Source organism: Mauremys reevesii, linkage group 14 (assembly GCF_016161935.1).
Source record: "Mauremys reevesii isolate NIE-2019 linkage group 14, ASM1616193v1, whole genome shotgun sequence".
In the NCBI taxonomy this organism is placed as follows: Eukaryota; Metazoa; Chordata; order Testudines; family Geoemydidae; genus Mauremys; species Mauremys reevesii.
Window position 1 is genome coordinate 4984152 of NC_052636.1, and position 12950 is coordinate 4997101.

The 12950-nt window shown below is 49.2% G+C and overlaps 1 protein-coding gene across 1 annotated transcript in view; it reads right to left on the reverse strand.

The window, feature by feature from the left end:
* Positions 1-12950, reverse strand: part of LOC120381416 (zinc finger protein 271-like) — a 1091725-nt gene that overhangs the window by 1044917 nt on the left and 33858 nt on the right. The gene's annotated exons all lie outside the window — the stretch shown is intronic.

Here is a 12950-nt window from a genome sequence, read left to right on the forward strand (position 1 = left end):
GAGAGGTTAGCTACACTGAGGCAAAAACTACCTGTGCCTGACATCCACTAGGGCTGTACATGGCGTTGGCTGCTCAAGTTAGTGATCTTAATGTGAAAAATTGTAGTGCAGATGCCGCCCAGGTGCAGGGTTGGCATTAGCTTTCCCCTTGACCTGACCTAAACTCCATCACTTTCCCTAGTCTAAACAAACCCTGATTACTTCAAGCCTGGGCACTGTGATTATTTACCAGTTTCTCTAGCACTGTTCCTACCACTGTTTCTGTAACCTTTTTTGTTTTTTATGGGACAGGGTTGTTATTCCTTTGCCTAACCCCAACCTGGAAGGCCAGGGTGTCTGTTTTCTCTGGCCCCATCCCCACAGACAAATCTGACAGGGTTGAACCTGCCAGGAGCAAACAAAAAGCCCCATCAGTCACACACACAAAGCAGATAGACACACACAAGACACAGAAGAAACTGAATTATTTGAGCTATCAACATTTCCACTTTCCCACAGCATGTTAGTTCTGAAGGTTGTTTTAATTTGTTTATTTTCTTGGAACCAGAACTGGGGAAAGAGAACACTGGAGTCAGTGGTATTAGAGCAGGAAGGGATAAGTCTCATGATTTGTCACTAACCAAAGCCTTTGTGAACAGAGCGATAATGTTACTGAATGGTCTGGCTAACCCTGCAGTTAGAAACAATCAGCTCTATGGGTGGTAAATTTACAGAGGCTTTGCTGCTGATCATGAAATAGCAGCTTGTACACAAGTTCACCGGAGCTCGACCTCTCTGGGGTGGAGGGGAGCCATACCGGCTCATTGCACACTGGTGGATCCAGGGAAATAGTCCAGCCGGGGTCTCCCTCGGCAGCCCTTGCAGCAGTCGCCTGCCCTGTGGGGCAAGAGGCTCAGGCCCTTTGGCAGGGCTGAGCTGTAACAACAGTTAAGGCCTGGCCTTAGGTTAGGACAGGGCAGCAAACAGTGAGTCAGGAGGCTCAGGCCCTGCAGCAGGGCTGAGCAACAGTCACAGGCTTCGGCCTCCTCAGGCCAGGGAGAGGGAGAGTCTGCCCCAGGAATGGGGTGGCAGGGGACGCAGGCCCTCCCACTCCACTGCGTCCCAGCCCGGGGCCCTAGCAGCGGCTGACGATCCGTTGCTTAATCAGTGGGGATCCTGGCCGCAACACACCGACATAGGCTCCGGTACTGCTGCAGCCAGATTGGGGTCAGCTGCCCCCGGGCTACTTCTGTACGCCCTCTCGGGAGCTACCTGGATCCAGACGTCGGCCTCTGCAGGGCCCAGGAGCATGGGCTCATCGCGGCCGGGGCTGGGTGGTAGGTCCGGCAACTCCTCTGGGTAGCGGGCGCGGGGGAGCTCTGGCCAGTCTGGGCGGCTGCCTGGGGCAGCTGGAGCCTCCCAGTCTCGAGCTCCCCTGGGGACGTCTGCTCTCTCTGGCCGCTGGGGCCTGACTGAGTGCTGAGGGCCGGCCTTTATAGTTCCGGGTCGCCGCCTGATGCTTTGGGGGCGGGTTCAGAACTCCCTAGCTCCGCCCACTCTGGCCTCCGGCTGGGCTCTTCCTCTGGGGTGGAGGGGAGCCACACCACCTCACTACACAGCTGTTTAAAGGCAATGTGCTTCTATTTCAATGCCTCTGAAAGTACAGAAAACAATGATCTGTGTTAAAGGAAAGTTGCCATTTCTCACAGCACCAATTTCTATTGTGTGTGTACAGAAGGTTTGAATGTGTAGCAGGTAGTTTAGTAAAACTTAACTATTTTATGTGTGTAATAGGCTCCTGCCCACCTCCAGCAGAGGTTTCAATCACATACGATGGCAACTTACCGAATGTCACACAATTAGTCCATCCCTCCCCCTAGTCAGTCTCTGACCGGAATGTTAGGATGAGACAGAGAACTGGGAAAGTATCGCAGTAGGAATATATTAAAAAGTGGGGTTAATCAGAGCTGGGCTGCAAACAGAGCCTGTTCTACAGCTGGTGAAGTGACAGGGACACATTCCCAGTAGTGCTGGCTCTGAAGTAACAGCAGAAGCAGATCAAAGAGAATGAGCTCATGTGGGAGCTATGGGCAGCTGCCCTGTCAGTGCATCACTCACCTGGCAGGTGTTACACAAAACACAGCACGTCCCCCCACTGCCACCACTTCATTATACTGTCCATGGGGCTGTTTGTCCTGCAGGACTTTGATCTCTCCGGGTGGTCCATGGTGATTCATAACAGCCATTAGGGAGGAGGAGTCATCCCATTTGAATTCTCTCATCTTCTTTCTCCGTGTTACCTTCTTAGCCCTGGCTTTGGAGATGACATTAGCCTTATCCTGTCTTGATTTTAGGTAGGATTTTGATCACCTTGTAGCCTTGAGGATTAATTTGTTGGTCTGTATAAAATGTCTTTTTGATAAATTTAAGTATGTAATAGGCTTATAGATTTATAGATTTGCAATAGCTGAAATGCAAGATACCTCCAGACATCCAGGTCAGACATCCTGTGACGTTGAAGGCAACCTTTAAGACCCTTACTCAGAAAAGTAATAGTAAGACAAATTACCTACGTAGATGTCTGAAGACCTTTAACTGAACCAATAAGAGTAAAGGGTGGAAATAGGGATTTTTTCCCACAAATCTAACAAGTACACCACAAATGCGTACATATCTGTCACTCATACGCACACACATTAGCCTATAAGGCAGGTGTACCCTAACATTTCCGTGGGGGGAAAACAAAATTTGAGCATAGGAGGAAGGATTTCCAAATAATGCTCTATAAAAGGTAAAACAAATTACCATTAGGCAGGCAATACACCCATCTATCTGTTCCTGTTTACCCATCGCCTCAACCCCATCTACGCATCGATGCTACCCATCTACGAAGGCTGTTAACTATTGATAGGCCGTGGTATTATTTCTTTTCAAAGCTGTAAGTATAAAGGAATCTAGTTTCTGCTTTACCTTTTAAAAAGCACCTAGTTTATATAGGGTTAAAGTTCACTTCCTTTATCAAAAGTCTGAACAACACCCAAAGTGCTACTGCACAAAGTGAGTTTATAACAGTGTATTATCATAAATATATCTCTTAAAAACTGTAATATTTTGTAACTTTGTAATTCAAACTGTTTGAACATTTTTACATTTACTTATTGTTTCATTGATTTTAATAAAAGGTCTTGATGACTATTTCTGTCTCAGTGTAAGTTCCTGTCATATACCCCAAAGCTCCTTTTATAAACTCTGTAAAGCCTAATTCAGAACAAACTTTATCTTCTAATCATACACATTGGCAAGCCGTACCCATATTATTAATATCCATTAATTATTATTATTACTAATTAATTTAAAAATAATTATCAAATTAAATTAAGTGGATAAATTCCACCGACCCTACTAACCCACCCCAAATCAGGCTACAACCTGGGGCTTGGCAGCTTAGAACTTTTGAGGGCTTTTCTCTGCCTTTTTGGTCCCCGCTGCAGTCAGTACATTCTAGACATGGGCATGGTGACCTCCCTGGGGATCTTGACAGCTTTAGCCAGCTTCTTGGTGGCTATTTTCCTGCTCACCGCCACTGTCTTCTTCTCATGCCATGTCCTGGGGGCCCAGCTGCTGGTTGAATGGGAAGGAGCCAAAGTGCTGGTGACTTTAGCCCGCACCAAGTGGCCTTTGCTCGTCAGACTCCTGAACCCCAACTGGATGTGGTTCTTGTTCTTCTGCACAGCACAGCCCTGGAGAGGAGGGATCTGCAAATGTACATTCCTATGATCCCTTTGTTTAATTGATGAAAACATAAACTAGACACTTAGAGGCTAGGAACTGATTTCAGCTGATGGACAGGTTTGCTAGGTTTTTATGCATTTGGACAGTGAAATGTTGAGTGTTATATTCATTTCAAGCATCCCCGTATAGTGGAGCTCCTGAACATAATGGAGAATGGAAATGAAAATGTTTTCCCTTTTTTCAAAAATAAAAATAAAAAAATAAGAGGCTTATTAGAGAGCATTTGGATTTGAAGCAGGGACCGCTTGATCTGCAGTCAAACACTCTACCACTGAGCTGTACCCCCATGAGAGCAGATGCTCTCCCCATTCTAGCTGAAGCACATCAGTGATTCCAATAGGAGGGGCAGGTTCTCTCTGGGTACAGAGATTTTTTGGGGAGTTGGTGGCTCCTTTCTTTCCTCACCCTGGAATAAACTCAGCTTTTTATTCCATGGTACATGTTTTATGGAATAACAACAGCAGCTTGAAGAAAGAGGAGAGTGAATATCTCACTCTCAGGGCTGACGGTGGCCACGTCCCCTCTGTCTGACCATTGCCATTGCAGGAGAGAAGGTTTCAATGGAATTGAATGCCCTGACTCAGCCTAGAGACACAGAAAGGTTTTGCTGTTCGTTGAACGGCAAAGGAAATTGTGTCTGTATGTGAAACTGAGGAGGGACATGAAATGCCCACAGGGTGGCGCAATGCCCTAAGCTAAGGCAGGAGGGTGAAGGAATGGGGCTGAGGAATGACTGAAGTGGACTCACCTGGGATTGAAATGACATTTGTTTGTGTCGGGCAGTGAGAAATGTGACATTAATTCAGATGCAGGGTTGAAGCTTCTTTAGCTGCTTGTAGAACTTGAACTTGATTTCCCAGAAGGGAGAAAGGGAAAGTCTGGGGCGGCCTTGAGTCCCTGGCTGGAGCAGTGTATAAAAAAGGCTCCAGAGACGCAGTTGGCAATTACAGGCCACTAAAGCTAATCTCAGTACCGGGCATATTGGGTGGAATTGTAGAGCCCAATGATTAGACCCATCGGTGAATGGAATTTGCTGGGTGTAGCGGGTGGTTACCCGCTCCTGCCCTGCGGGGCTTGAAGCGCCCAGGAGAGGGCTGGGGCTGGGGCAAGGAGCCTGGGCTGATTGGGGGAAGCAGGCTCAGCTGTGGCCATGCCCCAGTCAGGCCCAGCTGGCCCCTAGAAGAGGCTGTGAGCCAGGAGCCCAGTCAGTCTCCCTCTGCTTGTAGTGAGAGAAGGGCCTGGCTGCAGGGACCCAAGCAAGACACCTAGATTGGGAGTAGGGCTGGGGAAGGGCCAGAGGAGCTGGGAGCTCTGGCCGGGAAAGCCCCAGGCTGCAGGCCTGACTAGGTGCAGGGTTGCAATGGGGCAGCCCAGGGGGAAGCAGAGGCAGCAGGTCCAAACCCCTTTGCCTGTGATGAGTGGCTCATACTGCAGTCTGCCCCAGTGAACGGGGGCTGGATGGAGACTGGGCAGTAGCCAAGACTGAGGTGAAGTGGGGATAGTGGGTGGGGGTTCCCCTGGGAGGGGGAGACCCAGAACTGGGGGGGTACTGCCAGGGGGTACTGCCAGGGTAAAAGGGGCACTGGGGTCCTGGGAGGAACGGGGCCAGCTGCGGTAAGGCGAATCACCAGCCTGAAGAGGGTGCTCTGAGGGCTGGAGAGCTAATTCCCAACATGACCAGCAGGAGGTGCTGCCGGGTGAGTCTGCCCCTGCTTACATTGAGGAAGAATGAACATGGTTTTTGTAAAGGAAAATCATGCCTCACAAATCTACTATAATTCTTTGAGGGAGTCAACAAGCATGTGTATAAAGGTGATCCCGTGGATATAGTATACTTAGATTTTCAGATAACCTTTGATAAGGTCTCTCCCCGAAGGCTCTGAAGCAAAACGGGATAAGATGGAAGGTCCTCTCTGGGATAGGTAACTGATTCAAAGGCAAGAACGAAATGGTCTGATTTTCAGAATGGAGAGAGGTAAATAGTGGTGTCCCCCTGGGGTCTGTACTGGGACCAGCACTGTTCAACATACTCCTGAGTGATCTGGAAAAAGGGGTAAACTGAGGTGGCAACATTTGCAGATGATACAAACCAACTCAAGTTTGTTACGTCCAAAAGAGAGTGCAAAGAGTGACAAAGGGATCTCACCAAACTGAGTGACTGGGCAGCAAGAAGGCAGATGAAATTCAGTGTGGATCAATGCAAAGTAATGCACATGGGAAAGCATCCCAATTCTACATCTAAACTGATGGGGTCTAAATTAGCTCTTACAACTTAAGAAAGAGATCTTGGAGTCACTGTGGATACTTCTCTGAAAACATCTACTCAATGAGCATCGGCAGTCAAAAAAACCAACAAAATGTTGGGAAGTCCTTAGGAAAGGGATGGCTAGTGAGACAGAAATATAATATTGCCTGTCTATGAATCTGTGGTATGCCCACATCTTGAATACTGGAGCTGGTCCCCCATCTCAAAAAGATATATTGGAATTGGGAAAGGTACAGAAAAGGGCAACCAAAATGATTAGGGGTCTTGAACAGCTTCCATGTGAGGTGAGATTAATAAGACTGAGGGGAGTTTTCAGCTTGGAAAAGATGATTAAGTGGGGGCTAGGATAGAGGTCTATAAAATGATGACGGGTTTGGAGAAAGTAAATAAGGAAGTTTCAGAGGGGTAGCTGTGTTAGTCTGGATCTGTAAGGAAGTGCTATTTACTCCTCATAACACAAGAACTAGGGGTCACTAAATGAAAGGAGTAGGCAGCAGGTTTAAAACAAACCAAAGGAAGTATTTCTTCACCCAACACACAGTCAACCTGGGGAAACGTTGCCAGAGGATGTTGTGAGGGCCAAGACTATAACAGGGTCCACCAAAGAACTAGATAAGTTGATGGAGGATGGGTCCATCATTGGCTATTAGCCAGGATGGGCAGGGATACAAAACCATGCTCTTGAAGTGTCCCCGGCCTCTGTTTGCTGGAAGCTGGGAATGGGTGACGGGATGGATCGCTTGATGATTCCCTGTTCTGTCGATTCCCTCGCGGGCACCTGGCATTGGCCACTGTGGGAGGATAGGATTCTGGGCTGGCTGGACCATTGGTCTGATCCAGTATGGCCGTTCTTATGACTAATAGAAGGCAGTCCCCACCAGCAATATTTATATTTGGTGCACTGAAAGGGCTAACTTTCCAAAGCTGACCCAAAGGTTTAGTAAAAGTGTTTTGGAGAAAAACACTAAACAGAACAATGCGAATGAAAACTGGGAGGTATTGTTTAAGGAGCTTGTTAGATGGGGCATAAACCAGATTGCCTAATTAGCTGAGCTTGCAATGGCCTTCCACTCAACTCCCTGACATTTCTCCGTCTGCAAATGTGGTACCCATTTTAAAACCTAGATCCAATCAATTACAACATGTCCGGGAAGATTCTAGGCATCAATGATCTGATCATTGGGTTGATGGCGGTAAACAAGAGCTTCCCATAAGGCTCCCTCCCTCCCTCTTCCCAAGAGCCACCCTCATCCTCTCTCCCCTTTCTGCTCCTGCATCCTCTGCAAACTTTCGAAGATAGATGCCTCGTGATGGCCTTTGCTCATGGGGATGTTGCCTCTTGGTCAGGGTTTTGGCCCTTTTGGGGGGAAGGATGCAGCAGATGGGGGGGGGGATAGCCCAGGGCCTCCCATGGGCTCTGACCCAGGCCATTCTGAGGGCAACACTTCCTACCACCCACCTATTGTCCTAAGTTCACAGTTTATCACAGGAAGCTCTGAAGGGTGTCAGCTCACTGCTTGGTACCTCTTCTCAGCCGGGTGTGGCATGGCAGCTCTCTCCTTGGGGTGGCAGCTGCCTCTGTTATGCTGACGGATCCAGGTTGGTGACGCGGTGGTGGGCGGGATTGAACCGGGGACCTCTGGAGCTTAGTGTGGGGGCCTCTACAGCATGAACTAAAAGCCACCCGGCTGTTGGCGAGGGCTGTATAGAAGACATGTTTTATTGCTCATTCTAAGTGATCTCGGTGCCACTAGCTGGGAAACACCACCACACCCTGGAGGTGTGTCGGTTATATACTTCCCCTAGCTGAGGAAGCGCATCCTGAGCTTCGGAGAGTTTCCAGTTGTAATCCCGGACGACCCCTGTAACAATGTGACCACTGGCAGGACACTGCTGAGAGTATCAATTCAGGACAAATAGCTTGGAGCAGGGCAGTCAGAGCCTGAGGCTGGGTGTCCTTTACTATTAAAGCACGTCACACCAGCCATGCAGAGAGGGCTTTGGTTTTACCCCACTGGCGAATCGGACGTAATACAAGCAATTCCCTCAGCTATTCCAGTTCCCTTGTATCACCACCAGCACTGCTGCTTATGGGGATGAATGGTTATGAAAACCAATACCCCAGTAAAAGAAAAAAGGTTCTCTTAAAGGACTAAGCCCCAGATGCAGGTCAATAGATGAGTCAGATCTTACCCACAAATCACGCTCTTGCAAATCCTTTAGCATTGTTATGGAAAAATTGATCCATGTGTTGTGTTTTCAATCAGATCAGCCTGAGGCCTTTTATTGATTAGAAGCACGCAGAGGAGAACCGTTATGGAAATGGCCTCCCCGAAGCTGGTTACAGACAGCCTTATAAAGCTTAAAACCACAATCGTAATATGCAAGTTACATAATTTCCTTATTATTTTGCTAAAAAAATATTGCAAAGTTAATGCTGATTGGAGCAGGAGTAAATTTCTTCCATATTAGGCTTTTCCTGTTGTTACTTATCTGTTCTGTGCGGTTACGTGCTGGCAGTCGGGGGTATTACAAAATTGTTTTTCAGTTGGGGATGGTTAGGACTTTCCACTGTCTCCTCTGTGCCCCCCTACTTGGCTTGTCTGGCCAGCCCTGGCAGCTTGACATGAGGCCTGGGCCTACAAGGCCTTGGATAACACTGGATTTTCCCTTACAGCATCTAAAATATAAAGGTTTATTCATAAAAAGAAAGAAATATAGGTGAGAGTTAAAATTTTTAAAGGAATTAATTACACACAGTAATGGCAAAGTTCTTGGTTCAGGCTTGTAGCAGTGATGGAATAAACTGCAGGTTCAAATCAAGTCTCTGGAGTCCATCCACAGCTGGGATGGGTCATTCAGTCCTTTGTATAGAGCTTCAGTTTGTAGCAAAGTCCCTCCAGAGACATGAAGCAGGACTGAAAATAAGATGGAGATGAGGCATGAGCCTTTTATAGTCTCTTGCCATGTGGTCTTTGCTTTCTTTGTCCCAAGGACACTCTTATCCAGCACGGGGCACAGAAAAACCTTAGAGTTCTGTCCATAGGCAGGTCCCTGCAGACCTTGCTGAGTCACAAGGCATATCTGCCTTTTCTCAGTGGGTCAATTGTAGAGCTGATGGTCCTTAATGGGCCATTAAGCAGGCTAGGCAGAACTGACACCAACTTATCTGGGGTGTTCCCCAGAAGCAGAGCACAAGTTTGAAATACAGGCAGCATAGAGCCAATATTCAACTACAAAAATGATACACATCTAGAAATAGCATCATTATAATCAGCCAATCATAACCTCTCCGTAGACCCCTTACACGACAACCTTTCTACAATATTGGCTGCAAATATAGATCAGTGGTCGCAATGGTGATCTATACAGTTACAGATTATGTCAATAACGTCATAGGAGGTGACATGGCATCAGCGAGACTGATACTGGAATACTGCCTCCAATTTTGGTGTCTTCATTTGAAAAAGATATTGTGAAATTGGAGCTGGGGCAGCAAAGAGCCACCAAAGGTTCTGAGGGTTGGAGAAAAATGCCTTCTAGTGAGCTATTGAAAGAGTTCAACCTCTTTAGCTTATCAAAAGAAGATTGAAAGGTGACTTCATTGAAATGTTGAAGTGCCTTAATGGAGAGAAAAGATTGGGTATTAAAGGGCTCTTTAATCTAGCAAAGAAAGGAATAACAAGACCCAATGGCTGGAAGATGAAAAGAGACAAATTTGTATTACAACTAAGGCACAAATATTCAACAGCGAGGATGATTCATCACAGGAACAAGCTACCAAGGAAAGTGGTGGATTCTCCATCTCTTGATGTCATTTCATGAAGACTAGATGCCTTTCTGGAATGTGTTTGCCCCAAAAGTAGCTCTTGTGTCATACAGGAGGCCTGTGATATGCAGGGGGTCAGATTAGATGCTCTAATGGTCTCTTCTGGCCGTAAAGTCGACCAATTTCTGAAAAACAGAGTGTAGCATTGGGAGCAGCGTCTGATGTTTCCCTGTCTAGCCGGCTTGCTGCCTAGAACGAACGCTCCTTGAGTGGGGTGATCCACAGGGAGTAGCTCAAACCTCCAAAGTGCCTGGTCAGGGGCAGGACATTAGCCCAGCAAGGGAGGGGTGCGGCAGTGACATCACAAAGGCCTTTTGCAGGACCTCAGCCTATTGGTCCAAGGTGATGGGGAGGTGGTGACCTCACAGAGAGATGCTGACATCAGCCAGGCAGGACAGGGGCGAGGGGCCAGGGAAACCTCAGAGACCCCTGTGGCTTTGCTCCAGCAAGTCTCCTTCTCCAGGTCTCTCTTTGAGGACTGAGAGAGTATTCGGGTTCACGGACGTGAGCGCCAGGAGGAACCTCTTTCGAGTTTTCTCCTTCCCTCTTAGTGATTTTACTAGAAAACAGCCGTCCTTGTTTAGAAGGTAAGAGCCTCCTGGAGGTTTGAAACCAGTTCAGTCTGATCCATCTGGTGAGAGTTGAATTCTAGGCATGGAAAACACGAGCTTAAAGAGGCAGAATTTTGTCCTTTTTGTTTCACCTTTTCCTCCATCCCTCCCTCCCTCCTTTCTCTTCTTCTCTTGCTTATTTTGTCCTTTCTCCTGTTCTACTCCCAACACAGGGAAGAGGTGTGTGTGTGTGTGTGTGTGTGGTGGGGGAGGGCTCGGCAGCTCCCACTGTGGGAGGTCCACCCAAAAATGTGGGGCTGAAATAGTGCTCAGGCCATCAGGGCCGGATTAACCTTCTGTGGGTCCTGGTACCAAACATATTTGTAGGCCCCTATATAGTCACTGTGGGCTCCGAGTGTGGGCCTGGTGGGGCAGTGCCATTGGTGCCATAGCAAACCCGGTACTGAACCTCAGAGACATTTTTCATTTTGATCATACACCCCTACATGACTATATGCATTGCCCTACACAGCTCCCTCAGCCCCCGGGTTTTCTTATTGAGCTGTACACCCATGTGGGTTTACCAGTGTCCACAGTGAGCAGAACTTTCATAGTGATCAAGGAAACTCCCCACAGATTTATCTCCTTCCTCATTCAGACCTTCTCTAGCCATGTCTCCAGTACCCCCCATGTCACCAGTCACGGCATGTGGTCCTAGTCTCAGCTCAGTTCTAAAGCCAGCAGACACCTGATCACTTCTGACAGATCCCTCCCTCAGCTCCCATCCTGCCATGTGAGCCAGCCACCTGCAAACACCATCTCCCCAAAGTCAGGACTTAGCCCTTGGGAATCTGAAGCCACCAGCCTCTCTCCCTCTGCTCCCATCTACATGCTAGTCTGCTACCTGGTCACCACCACCTCTCCCCGTACTTGTTTCCTTTCCACTTTGGACATGCTCCCACCCAGCTGGAAGCTCCCTCTGCCAGCCTGACCTGCTCCCTCTTTCCCTGCTCCCCTTGACGTTCCTGTCCTACTTGTGACCTCTGTTCCTTGAGGTGAACTCCAGTGTCTTTAACTGCTCTAGCTTAATGGCCCCAGTAGTCACAGAGCCACCTGCAGCTTCTCTGGCTACAGCCATGGGGCCAGTTCCCAGAGGCCAGCCTTAGCCAGCTGCAGCTACTAGCCGCAGGAGGGTTGGCAATGGCAGGGCTGAGCGTGCTTGAACCTTGCAACGGCTGCACTAGGGACTCTAAATCCTCAGCCCTGGCCCTAGGCAGCTGCACACTCTGGAGTTAGGCACTTCCCTCCTCTAGGCCATGGCTTTAAATACCTGCGATTCCCATCACCTGCAGCAGAGGCCACCAATTCCCACACCCCCCTCAGCCAGCACCTAGTCGTGCAGAAAGTGCAGCCTGAGTGATTTTGGAGGCTGGGGTGCCAGGAGGTTCCTGTCCCTGAGCAGCAGCTCTGCAACAAGCGCACGTGCTTCTCCGTTGGGACATTAGCCGTTACTGACAAGGTTTGTCTGTGTTCTTTTTTTGATCTCATTGTTAGGTGTAAGAAGTATAAACTGTTTAATAGGTTCAATTAGTTGGTAATTAAGATGTTTATGAAGTAAATCACTGGCTTTAAAATAAGATCCAATCTGGAGCATATGAACTATTGACCCCTGGACTCCATCTCTGAGAGGGGACTTGTTTACCATCAGGGGACAGGCTCAAACCAGTCCAAACCGGTTTTTCCCGCCAAAACCAGCCCTCAGCGTTCCATCTCCTCAGCGCTTTTCCCGCCACAGAAGTGATATAAGGACGTGCTCAGCGCCTGCGCGGGGCCGCCCCCCCCCCAGCGACGGCCCCTCCACGGTCGGGTCTTCCCAGTGCTCCCGAGCCGGAGAGTGACGAGCCCCCTCGGTCCCGCCGTGAGACTGAGGAACAGGAGGCCTGTCACCCCCATTCCTGCCGTCCTGCATCCCTGGTGTCCAGCCTCCCACGGAGCCCCCCGGGGAGTGAGAGACCCTGGGGGGGGCACTGGGGCTGGGCAGGAAAGTGACTCTGCCCCAGGGAACCTGGGAGAAGCCTCAGAGCTGCCTCAGCCCCAGTGGGATTTGGGGGGCAGAGACTGGGGCCTGGCGGGGGGGATCCCCTGTGGTGTGGGGGGAGATGGGGGGTGTCAGGCAGGGAGGGGAGAAGCTGGAGTTGTAGGGAGGGGAAGGTCAGTGGGACGCGGGGGGGGTTTGAACTGTCTCTGGGCAGCCCGGAGAGTCCCGGGGGGGGGAGTGGCGGGCGGGCGAAGGGGGGAGGTGAGTTAATTGGATCCTGTCCCTGTTTGTGCCACTTGCCTCTCGCCCCCGATACAAATTCTGTCTAGTTCTGCCCCTTTTCTCACTCAGTGTCTCACACGGGCTATAAAATCTGGGGCGATTTCCCCCCCATCCCCTCCAATGATCAGCTCTCCCCTCTCCCCCGATTTCCCCCCTTCTCCCCATGAGTCTCAAACGTCAGTTTAAAATCTTCTCTAGTGAGGGGCATTTTCC